Source organism: Macrobrachium nipponense, chromosome 28 (assembly GCF_015104395.2).
Source record: "Macrobrachium nipponense isolate FS-2020 chromosome 28, ASM1510439v2, whole genome shotgun sequence".
Lineage (NCBI taxonomy): Eukaryota > Metazoa > Arthropoda > Malacostraca > Decapoda > Palaemonidae > Macrobrachium > Macrobrachium nipponense.
Genome location: NC_087217.1, coordinates 12,623,248 through 12,635,524, shown reverse-complemented (window position 1 = coordinate 12,635,524; position 12,277 = coordinate 12,623,248). Strand labels below are relative to the sequence as shown.

General features: G+C 35.9%; 1 protein-coding gene across 3 annotated transcripts in view; it reads right to left on the bottom strand.

Annotated features, from left to right (window-relative positions):
• LOC135201424 (semaphorin-5B-like) overlaps positions 1 to 12,277 on the bottom strand; it is a 246,414-nt gene that overhangs the window by 13,756 nt on the left and 220,381 nt on the right. The window contains exon 1 of one of the 3 annotated variants that reach the window (XM_064230336.1): positions 1,099 to 1,298. The exons of the other annotated variants lie outside the window; for them this stretch is intronic. The gene's annotated coding sequence lies outside the window, so the exon portion shown is untranslated. Of the gene's footprint in view, positions 1 to 1,098; positions 1,299 to 12,277 lie in introns of those variants that run through there. 3 annotated transcript variants of the gene reach the window in all.

Below are 12,277 nucleotides of genomic sequence, written 5' to 3'. Positions count from 1 at the left end.
TAAAACAGTACCACCAGACGTTTTTGAAATAAACAAACAAACACTCACTAACCCAACCAATAAAAAACTTAACCACAGAATCACCTCAACAAACTACAATGCAACAAGTGGCCTGTGGGCGACAGGTTAACCAATCAACATCAATTGCAAACAAATGATGGGCAATTCTGCCAACAGCTGCCACCTCTAATGGCCAGCAATATGCAGCAATTGAAAATCGATTTACCCATTGTTGGTAAACATTTGTCCTGGTGGCGGGAAAATGGTTGTACACGCACATACATACGTACAGACACACACATGCACACACACACAGATATATATATATATATATATATATATATATATATATATATATATGCATCATATATTCATATAATAATAATATTAAAAACAATAATAACAATAATAATAACCATATTGTTGTCAATAATAATAAAAGTAATAATAGTAATAATATACACAACACTTTAATCACCCTTAAAAACCAATAAACATAAAACTTGAATGCCCGCTGTCCTTGGCGAGTGCTGGCTAAATCACTTTACCTTGGTTTAATCTGAAAATGTCATCCGCTGTAATTTAGTGTCCAGATATCATGAAAAAACAGCAAAAGCTCTTTTCAAACTAACACTTGCGACCATTTAAAATTTGTTATTTTTTTGTCTGTTATACATGAAAAACAATGAAGAAATCGGCCACAATGGGGCTATTTAAAATGCACTAGTCATCATTTTTTTTATCCATTGTTGTTGAAAAACAATTTAAAATTAATTTTTTTCTATTTAAAAAAATTGGGTCTTTAATATGTTCCAATTATTAGTTTTGCTTCCATGTGAGATGAAACAGTAAAAAAAAAAAAGTTTAAAACCCACTATTATGACCTAATGAAATGCACTATAGTTTATTGACCGCTGCATCCATACCAAAATAATATTTCCATTCATTTAATTTCGATTTCCAAGGTTTTCATTGAAAATAAAGGCGTCATTTAAAACCAGAAACCAGTTGTCAAAAAATCATTAAGGCTGTTGCAAACGCAGCGCTCTGGTGAATGGGACCAAGGAGATACTGCACAATCCTGATGTTGAAACTCACAGCGCCTGATGATTTAGGCCGACACCCAGAGCGGCAGCGGCTAATGACAAAAACGGAAGAGGAAAAAGGCGTGGAGTGTCACAGAAACAAAACGGCCATCCATATAATCCGCACTTTCACTTTCGAAAAAGACCTTGTATAGTATGTACGGAGGGCAAGCCACCGTCTGCCCAAACACTCGAGTGACAACTAACTCGCTCTCTCTCTCATTTTCTTATCCGAGGCTGCTTAGTATACTCTCCTCCTTGTTCCTTATCTGTCATCATACTTTGCCCTCCCTCCCTCCCTCTCTATCCCTCCTTCACCTCAACCCCCCCCCCCCCTTCCTCCTTCTCCCTTCCACAGTGTTTGTTATCAAACACAGGAGATAAAGTCGTTATAGCCTCACTGGTACTGTACGTGCTCAGAGACTCATCACACCAAATCATCTACGCAGGACGGTGTACTTTGCGCATCTACGTGTGAGTCATTTCGTATTGGGAGCTATAATTGTCACTGTCCTGTTACAGCTATTGTTCACACACACACACACACACACACACATATACATACAGTGTGTGTGTGTGTGTGCAAGCTGTTCCTCCAGATATATAAAGAAAAAAACAATTAATCACACATTGCCCCCAAAAAATCTCCATGAAACAGAATTCCGCGACCTCCCACAACGACAAACAAAGCATTTATTACTACTCTTGCTTCATTCATTCTGCAGTCCGCTTTTACAAACATCATAACAGTCTACCCAGCACGACCAGGCTACCCACGAAGTATGGCGTTGCATCATGCTTTCGGCAGCGAGGAACCTTTTTCTCAGATCGCCAACACCAAAGCAGAAGTAGCGCTGACATCAGCACAGCGTACGCTGACATCGCTGGCTGGTGTCAGCATCTCGTTCTGGTAAATTTATCAGTTTAGATGGTACCTTTGATCTATATCGGTTTGGAATCATTATCAACTATTGTTGTTGTGACTGCAGGTGTTATCAGCAGTCATTCGAGCTGGGTTTCCGAGAAATTTGGTAGCCCAGCGATAAAACCTGGGATTCTAAGGTCTTACGCCTACTAGAAAACAGAATAATAGCGTTGTACAGCTATATAAATATCTTGAAACTAAATGCTAAATTCATCCACCGATTACTGACGTAAATCAAGGAATAAAAATATAAGATGAGTAACAGGCGTTCATAAATAGAACTTTAAGTTTTATTTTTCGCTTACTGGGGGAGTAAGCTTACAAACTACTTTGTTGTTGATGTTGATGTTGTTGTTGTTGTTGGGGGGTAAGAAAGCCCTAAGAAAAAGCCGAAAAAGTTCTGAAAAAGGTGTTTCGCGTCGAGTTAAAGATACTAGGATAGGATATTTATAATTTATTTATTACAATGAAAATGTAAAAAATAAATAATGCATGTTAAGTACAGAAAAATTATTTCTAATGAAATATAGCGTATTTATTTTAATTTTCGAGGTGAAACAACGCTTCATTTGACATTAGATTTTAGCATGCGCCACGAGTAAGCTGGAGGTCGGATCACGCCTTGGCTATTATATACCTTATAAAAAGAAAAAAAATTAAATATAAATAAAAACAAAGGATTGTCAGCTAAAATAAATAAATAAATGACTTAATATTGACAATTCTTCCACCTGCCCTAAACCAAACTTTTCTTATGTTCCGCCACTGATCTGTCCAAATACAAATAAGCAAATAGCAACTGTAACGAAATCGTAAATAAAAGATACATGTAAGATAAAAAAAAAAAAACGATATTTTTACCACAGGCATTACTGTAAGAACAGTATCGAAAAATAAATGAATAATAGTCCAGATAGCGCTAAGTTATTTTGCACCACAACACAAGTCATTAACTCGAAAGAATTGAAAAAATAAGTTTTCCCCAAGAAATTCAACATCCTGGTTTTTAAAGAGATTAGTGTGTTGCAGCTGCCTGCTGAATCTCAATCTTTTTTCCAGTCTCTCTCTCTCTCTCTCTCTCTCTCTCTCTCTCTCTCTCTCTCTCTCTCTCTCTCTCTCTCCCCCACCACACCACTATGTTAACAGACATTCGAGTAAATAGTATGCGACTATGGCCACTTTTTTAACATTCTTCTCGACGTCTATAATCATAATCGTTGGTATGCTAAATTACTCAGATCAATCTATCAGTCTATATTTGATTTTAATATTGTTATTGTCAACCCCTCTTTATTTATTTATATCGGTAAACACACACACACACACACACACACACACACACACACACACACACATATATATATAAATATATATATATATATATATATAATATATATATATATATATATATATATATATATATATATATATATATATATATGCTTGTTTTTTTGGGAGTGGCTTGAGAAATTGTTAAGCCTTTCTGGGTTTCTCAGCAACTCACTGAATGACGTAGCTAGACCGATACCTCTCTCCTGTTTACGTCACACAGCAGTCAATCCTATTTACTGTTTACGCATTCTTAGACACAATGCATAATCCTGTAACAAATGCACAAATGCACGAATGCACGCCAACATCCTTTAAGCATTTGGCAAGGGTTAACAAGCGCCTGGCTTTCCCAAACTTCTGTACACACGGGGCATTGTTCACTTGTTACTTGTGTACACAAGTCAGCAACAGTGGTCTCACGACAGCTGTGTGGCCTTGCGCACGTACAGGTAGTGACGGGCAAGTCCTCCTGATCTACAACAGTTAAGGATTTATTTTTCATAAAGGTGGTTATCAAGCCTATTTGTTTCATGGCTTTGTAATATGCTATAGGTCTTCGTGTTGTGAACAAATGTGTGTATTAAATTTTACCTTTATGAGTATAATGTATGCATGTATTTAAGTCTTGATGTTTATATAAATATAAATATATATATTATATACATAAGTTTATGTATATATTTGAATTTAATCAAACTCATAATTATATATGTATATACATATGTACACATATCTGAATACAATCACACTAAACCAGACACATAAATATACATATACTTATGTATATATAAACATACACATACACAGAATATATATATATATATATATATATATATATATATATTATAATATATAATAATGTATGTAAGTATGTATTTCATCAGGAAATAAGTTTCATGATACTTATGCCATACAAAATGGCAGAGTCACGCTCGTCACCGCTACAGAAACTCCTTTACATTCTCTAATAGTCGAGTTCGTAGTTTTTCTCATCCATTAAGCACAAGCATTCATCCGTCATCCACTTAGCTCGATCCTTTACGGGGTCACAAACCGCAAACATTCCAGAGAGAGAGAGAGAGAGAGAGAGAGAGAGAGAGAGAGAGAGAGAGAGAGAGAGAGAATTCATTCTTTCAATACATGGGGATTTCCAACTGAGATCAAACGCGGTCAAATAAAAAGCCTTTATATTTGGAAAGGTGACATTTTTAATATTTGTTATCATTCCTTCAACTTTCAATATTTATTAGTGTAATTACTGAGAACTCTATCTTACGTACTTTATAGATACTGAGTCCACTAATTGAATACAAATCACTTCAAACTATTTCTACAGAAACATCCCGAACTTTTTCAATAGTTTATTCTAGACAAGAAGATTTTCCAGGATAAACTGAATATCTGCTCCGGTGAAAAGTTAAAATAAGGCAAAGAAAAAAAAAATATATATATATATATAGACCTAGTACAACAAGAAAACCAATCTTTTGTCATATAAAGGACACTTGAAAACTAATAAAGTCAGATATTTAAATACACAGTTACCCTTTGACATGGACGCGCAATTACAAAGAAACAGAATAGTCAGATAAAAAAATACCGATTCATAGAAAATGACAGGGAAGATACAAGACGAAAAATTATTTTTGTTTCCTGCGTCAGTGCAGCTATCAACTTTGAAGGCAAACAATTAATTATTATATATAAATTTATAATATATATACATATAAATATATATATATATATATATAATATATATATATATATATATATATTATATATATATATATATATATATATATATATATATATATTATATATATATATATATGTATATATATATATATATATATATAATATATATATATATATATATATCAAATAATCATATATATATATATATATATAGGTATATATATATATATTATATATAGATATCTATATATATTATATGTTTTCACTATTCTTCTCTTAGTCTCTATATAATATATACTAAATTCTATCTAAGTAATACCAACTCTCACATTCATAATAACCGACGGTCACGGAGCGGAGGAGATGAATGTTTATTGCACTGTTTGTGGAAGGTGAATGCTGGCGTTTCGGAGGTGGTGGTCAGGACTCCCCGACAGTCATGGCTAGAAGAAGAAAAGGCTTGTTTACTTACGTGACGCAGCAGCGGGAAAGGGAAGAAGAAGAAGAAGAAGAAGGAGGAGGAGAAAATAAAGCAGCGGTAGTATCAGCAACCGTAGCTGTAGTAATATCAGTAGTAAAAGTAGTAATGGAATATATGACCATTGAATGTGTGAGAAAAGCGACACTGAATGACAAAAGATATAAAAGATAAATCTGCCAATACTAATTAAAGCTAAGGGAAGAAGCATAGTAAAGGAAAAGGAACAACTTAACATTGCTATCATTTTCCATGTACTGTATATTGGAGTCGCAACAATAAAGGTCATGCACTCAAGAAGACGAGAAACTAACGAAACTATAATGGCAGTGCTGGTCTCGTTAGTAGAAAAAAAATCATGAAAAAGTCATTAGGGCTGGCAAAATATTTCAAACAGAGAGAGAGAGAGAGAGAGAGAGAGAGAGAGAGAGAGAGAGAGGTGGTCTATCTTAAAAAAGATAAATTCAATTACTTTCAAGAGAGAGAGAGATTCACGGACACTCACATGCATTAAGTCATGTTATTGCAGAGCAAGAAAACGAGAGAATCGCACGGAACTAACACTAAACTCTTTTGTAAACACATGTCACGGGATCAACAACAATAACACGCCTGGGTTAACAGCGTTGCACTGAATGAGATATTATTTGCCAGGGGGGAGGGGGAGAAGCGAGCGTTCATATGGCCAACATAAACAATCCGATGTTTTTCTGCTCAACAGATAACACGAGGGAAAAAAATTTAAGAGTTCATTTTCGTTCTTAATTTTCAAAAGCGAGGACGTCTTCAAAGTGGTATTTAGGGATTCTTGATGAGACTACCGACGTTCTGCCAGAAATGTATGGAGAGAGAGAGAGAGAGAGAGAGAGAGAGAGAGAGAGAGAGAGAGAGAACTATCCCCTTGTCAATTTCCTTAAAAAACAAAAAGAAAAAAAAAACGAAACTAAGGATTGTTGGCAACGTCGAGCAACACTGAGCGAGAGAAAGATCACACCTCTTGAACTGAACCTCAAACAATTGAAACGAGGTAAGCGCTAGACGAGAGCTTCTTCTTCTAAAGGGTTCGAGGAACTGGGAAAAGGGGGTTGGGGGAGAGAAGACTCTTGATGGGACTTCATAGACAAGTAGTTAAGTACTATAACTGTCTGGGTTCTGGAGAGCTTTTGGGGTTGTGGAAGGCTTCGCCATTAAGTAATCTGTCTCAATCAATTGCTTTCATTGGCGTCGGACAGAGCGCACCACCTCGATGATAGCATTTCTATAGCTATTACATTTGAAATGGTGTTACGTAGATTGTTCCTGAGAGGTAGATTAACTATGTGGCAAACGAAGGCTATTCTGTCTTTAGGCTGATGCAAAGGACTCTCTCTCTCTCTCTCTCTCTCTCTCTCTCTCTCTCTCTCTCTCTCTCTCTCTCTCTCAACGGAATGACACGAAGAACATGATACTGTAATCATCGTTTTAGGCTTTATTACTTGATATCAAATTATACCTTGAAAGCGAACTTTAGAATCTCTCTCTCTCTCTCTCTCTCTCTCTCTCTCTCTCTCAATGAACTCAAACACGCAGGCAATTTTAACAAATGAAAGAGTTAAGCCGGCAGAGGAAAATTACATCCTTCACAAAAGCAATAGTAATAAATAGTGACTTACAGGTAGATAAAAGTATAATGAACTGTAATTTCACCAAGAAAAGAATCCACTTTGTTTTCTTTTTTTCTTTAAATACCAGATAAGCTTCGTAACAAACCTTCATCTTCTCGGCTGCAGTTACAGGTGGACACTTGAATGACTAAAAGACTCAAAATACTTAAAAGAAATAAAAAAAAAAAAAAAAAAACTGGAGGGCACGTGTGCGAGCCGGTATTTTATGAGATACCTCTATTCAGGAAAACGGATTGTTTAGACATCTATCTATCTATCTATATATATACATGGAAACGTCGAAAGGTCTCGCAGTTACTCATTCGTTTATTTTTCCTTCGTGGCATATATCTTTATTTATGGATTTATCACGTTCCTAACTTTCGTGATTCAGTTATACATACATACATACATATATATATATATATATATATATATATATATATATATATATATATATATATATATATATATATATATAATAGCATTAAGCTACAAATGTCCTTTAATAACCAATTCGCTCTACCTCGGAATTAATATATTTTTATATGCGTATGTTAACCGAACGGGAATTTTTTAGTTGATAATAATTTCGTCCTTCCTTGGATTTGAACCAGCGGACAGCCAGAGAGGGAATCAGGACTGCAGTGACATTATCGACTCGGCCAACAAGTGTGTGTGTATGTGTGTGTGTGGCAATATATTAAAAACAAAAGACACAGAAAAACGTTAATTACATGTACAGTCATAGGTCGGTATAGACACATCCAATCAACTTATGTCACTTCACATCTTGATTGAAAATATAAAAATGATAAACGCTTGACTATCTTTAAATGTAAATACTAAAAAAGTTCAAAACACCTAAAATCTTTGGCCAAACGTCACTTAATATTTTTCACATACCACCCAAAATAACCTAGCTTCAGAATACTTTGGAACCCGAATGTTTCCATGAGCTAACCCAATGCAATATGTCTACACCACAAAAATCATCACTGAAAGATTCTGCTCTACATAATTAAGCTTTGCTTTATGATTATTATCAATCGAGGATTTCTGTTCATCAACTTTACAAAACCTAATCTCAAGCAAAAATTAATGTGAAGAAATCGTCGCTGAACGAATCTGAACATCTACACTGACCTTGTTGCTAAATAAATAAATAAAAAATCCTAGAACACTCCTGCAACCCAACCTAACCTAACCTAACCAAAGGTTACGTATACAAAGCCATTTCCCGACCGCTACTGCAAACAGACCCAACCAAAAGCGACTTAACCGCAAAGAGTAACAGAAAATTCACGACGCAGTCTTCCGCATACCGTCCTCCAGGGCCCCTATCTCTCTACAAAGACTCCGAAAAAGAAATTAAAATCGACTCCTCAAAGCCGGTTCGGCCAAGGTCAAGTGGGACTTCAGACCGAAACTTTTCTGCTCACTCATTTCAGCCTCCAAGATGAAGCAGTTTCGCTCTGGGAGGAATAATACGGAAATTCACTTCAAACGGTCTTGGTACTAAAGGAGGCCACTTGAGGAAGCTTTTCGAAGACTACAGTGGGTGCGTGATTTATGAGAGAGAGAGAGAGAGAGAGAGAGAGAGAGAGAGAGAGAGAGAGAGAGAGAGAGAGAGAGAGAGAGAGTCATACAAAAAAGTTTTCAAATGAATAAAATGATAAAATTATCATACATGCATGGTGCACATACGTAAGTGTGCAAGAGAAACAGAGAGAGAGAAAAAATTATACTAAAAACAGTATTTTCACATAAATAAAATTATCATCTATGCATGGTGCAAGTTAAGTGTTCCAGAGAGAGAGAGAGAGAGAGAGAGAGAAAAGAGAGATAGAGAGAGAGACGGTATTTTCACATAAATAAAATTAAAATTATCTCTGCAATGGTGCAGTTAAGTGTTCCAGAGAGAGAGAGAGAGAGAGGAGAGAGAGAGAGAGGGATGGAGGAAGAGAGAGAAGAGAAAGGGGATTTTCACATTACTAAATCAAAATATCATCTATTGCATGGTGCAAGTAAGTGTGCCAGAGAAGAGAGAGTAGAGAGAGAGAGAGAGAGATAGAGAGAGAGAGACTAAAAAACGTATTTTTCACATGAATAAAATTATCATCTATGCATGTGCAGTAAGTGTAGAGAGAGAGAGAGAGAGAGAGAGAGAGAGAGAGAGAGAGAGAGAGATATTTTATTTGCAAACTATAGCAAGACTTTTGCAGATTCATAGATAGGATAGCAGTCTGCACTCAAGTGTTTTCTTGAGTTCAGCAACATATTTTTCTACAACATGCATTACCGAAGACTGCCAAAGATAATCGTGGGTCAGCTGTCGTGACCCTGTTCACCTACACACACACACACACACACACACACACACACACACACACACACACACGCATATATATATATATATATATATATATATATATATATATATATATATATATATATATATTAATATGTGTGTGTGTGTTATGAAATAAGTGCGTATAAAAGTATGAAGTTAACCTTGCACATTACCAGCTTTTTATATCAAGTACAACTAATCATGCGAAAGGAAAAGAATTATGAACGCAATAAAAAGCACTGCAAAACACTTGTCATCGTAAAGAAAACTTAAAAATTGGGTCCGTATAAACATGACAGATCACTGATTCAAAACACAAAGACGGAATGGCATGTTTGCGTGTACCCTATCTCTTTAGGATTATGAGACAAACGTTGTTGAGAGATTTGTCATGAAGAAAGCTTTGGAAGCATAAACGGAAGCAGACAATGAATGCATTGATGAACTGAGTGTGCAAGCAATTCAATCTCTTCAGCAGGAATGAATGGATTTTATTGTCTCTTGACCAAATCAACGACCAACATGCTGAGGCTTTTGGGAAGTAAACCTTGGCAATATCTATGCGGACTGGTAGTTGTCATGACAATCCAGTCCCCTGATACGTGGAATGATTTTCACTTTCTTTCTTTCTTTCCAGGGGATGTCCCCTAGACTTTGACTAACCAGTTTTCCAAGATGGAATAGAACAGAACATGGCATTTAGGCCAAAGGCCAAGCGCTGGGACCTATGAGGTCATTCGGCGCTGAAACTGAAATTGACAGCAAAAAGGTTTGACAGGTCTAATAAGAGGAAAACCTCGCAGCTACGCTATGAATCAATTGTTAGAAAGATGGAAGAAAGAGTATATGAACGGAAGTACAGTAAAAGGAATGACAGGGGTTGCAGCTAAAGGCCGAAGGGACGCTGCAAAGAACCTTAAGTAATGCCTACAGCGAACCGCACGAGGTGCACTGACGGCATTACCCTCTTAAGGGCCGTTTTCCAAGGTGGAACTTTGACAAAAATAAAGTCTGGAAATAATGATTTAAAAAATGATAAGGCCAAGACGGAATAACCACTTAAGAAAAATGGCCTTTGCACTTGAAAATATATAAACACGAATTCAAACAAAATATCAGAACAAAAGAGGAAGTAAACGACCTCTTGAAAAATCGCTATACAAGCGAGAACGAATTTTAAAGAGCATAAACATTCTCCAGACATTGAGGAAAGCTGAGCAAAAAGAATGATTAAACATATAAAAGAGCCTTTAAGAATAAATATAAAGTTTACACAAATCAAAGGACACAAATATGAACACATTAGAAAACGAGAGCAAAAGAGTTAAAATAAGAAGAACAAAGAACCACCTGAAAAAAAAATCAAAAGAAAAATGAAAGAACTTACTGAAAATATCCTCTGAGGGGAAAATATAACTTCAAGGTTTTCCGGTTACATACGATGAAATAAGTATAACAGTGGTAATAATAAAAAGTACAGGGTGTCGGAAGAAAAGAAAATAGAATAAAGGTAAAAAAAATCCATAAAAAATGTCATCCACGAGGTAGGTTGAAGTTAGATAAAGAACCTCAACTTTAAAGGTCAGAGGATATTCATGTAAAAAAAAAATATAAAGGAATCAGTAAAAATGAATAAATATAAAGAAAACCACAGAGAAAACGGGAATGATGCTCAAAACGCAGAATCCTCAACTCAAACTAAAGTCAAATTTTAAAGACGAGAGGATCATCAATAATTAGTCATGTTATAAAATCTGAAGGAATCTATAAAAATCAATAAAGACAAAGAAAACCAAAACTTGAAATGAATCAGCTACAAACGAAAACAAAATTGTCAGTTCGACCTCAAGCTAAATTTCAAAGACGAGAGGATCATCAATAATTAAGTCTTTTGGCTTAGCTGGGACTAGACAAGGCTACATTAATTCGAGATCGTTTCAGCCCAATTGGTCCGGCACAAGAGGGCCCACCAAAAGCCTCTTCTCCTCTTCTTCTCTTCGGTGGCTGGGCATAAGATGCCAATCATCTTAAGGACAGTTTCTCGCTGATGGTTTTACAATTGGGCTCTGGGCACTGCGCTCTCGAGGGCCACTCCTCCAGTTACCCTGCCCGATGACGACGCTCCTCTCTCTCTCTCTCTCTCTCTCTCTCTCTCTCTCTCTCTCTCTCTCTCTCTCTCTCTCTGAGGGTGTTTGGTCTTTGGTCTCCTCGGGGATATTTAAATCGAAATTCGAGGCGTTTTTGAACTCATGGCAGAAATTCACATTGATCTTTGGAGTTCACTGGAGAAATTTGACGGTACCTGGAGGAAGCTAAACTGAAATTTAACGGTTTTTGAGATCTTCGGAGAAACTAAAGTTGAAATGTGAAGATTTTTTATGGCTACCGAGAAAATCTGAATTTAAACCGAAATTTGAGGAATTTTGACCTCATGGCGAAAATTCTAATTGAACTCTGATGACCTCCCGTAGGTACTGGAGAAATCTGAATTGAACTTTGATGACTTTTACGGTACCTGGAGGAATCTGAATTGAAATTTGACGATTTAAGAGATTCTCCGAGAAACTGAAATCGAAAAATAAGGATTTTTGACTCTCGATAAAATCTGAATTGAATTCGATCATTCATCACTCTGGAGAAATTCAAATTTGATAATGCGAATAATTTACCTCAGGAGGACATTTGATTTGAATTTTCATTAACAACCTCAAGAGAGAAATTTGAAATCTGATTTGTACCCTCATAATTTTTAGCTAACTGACTCAT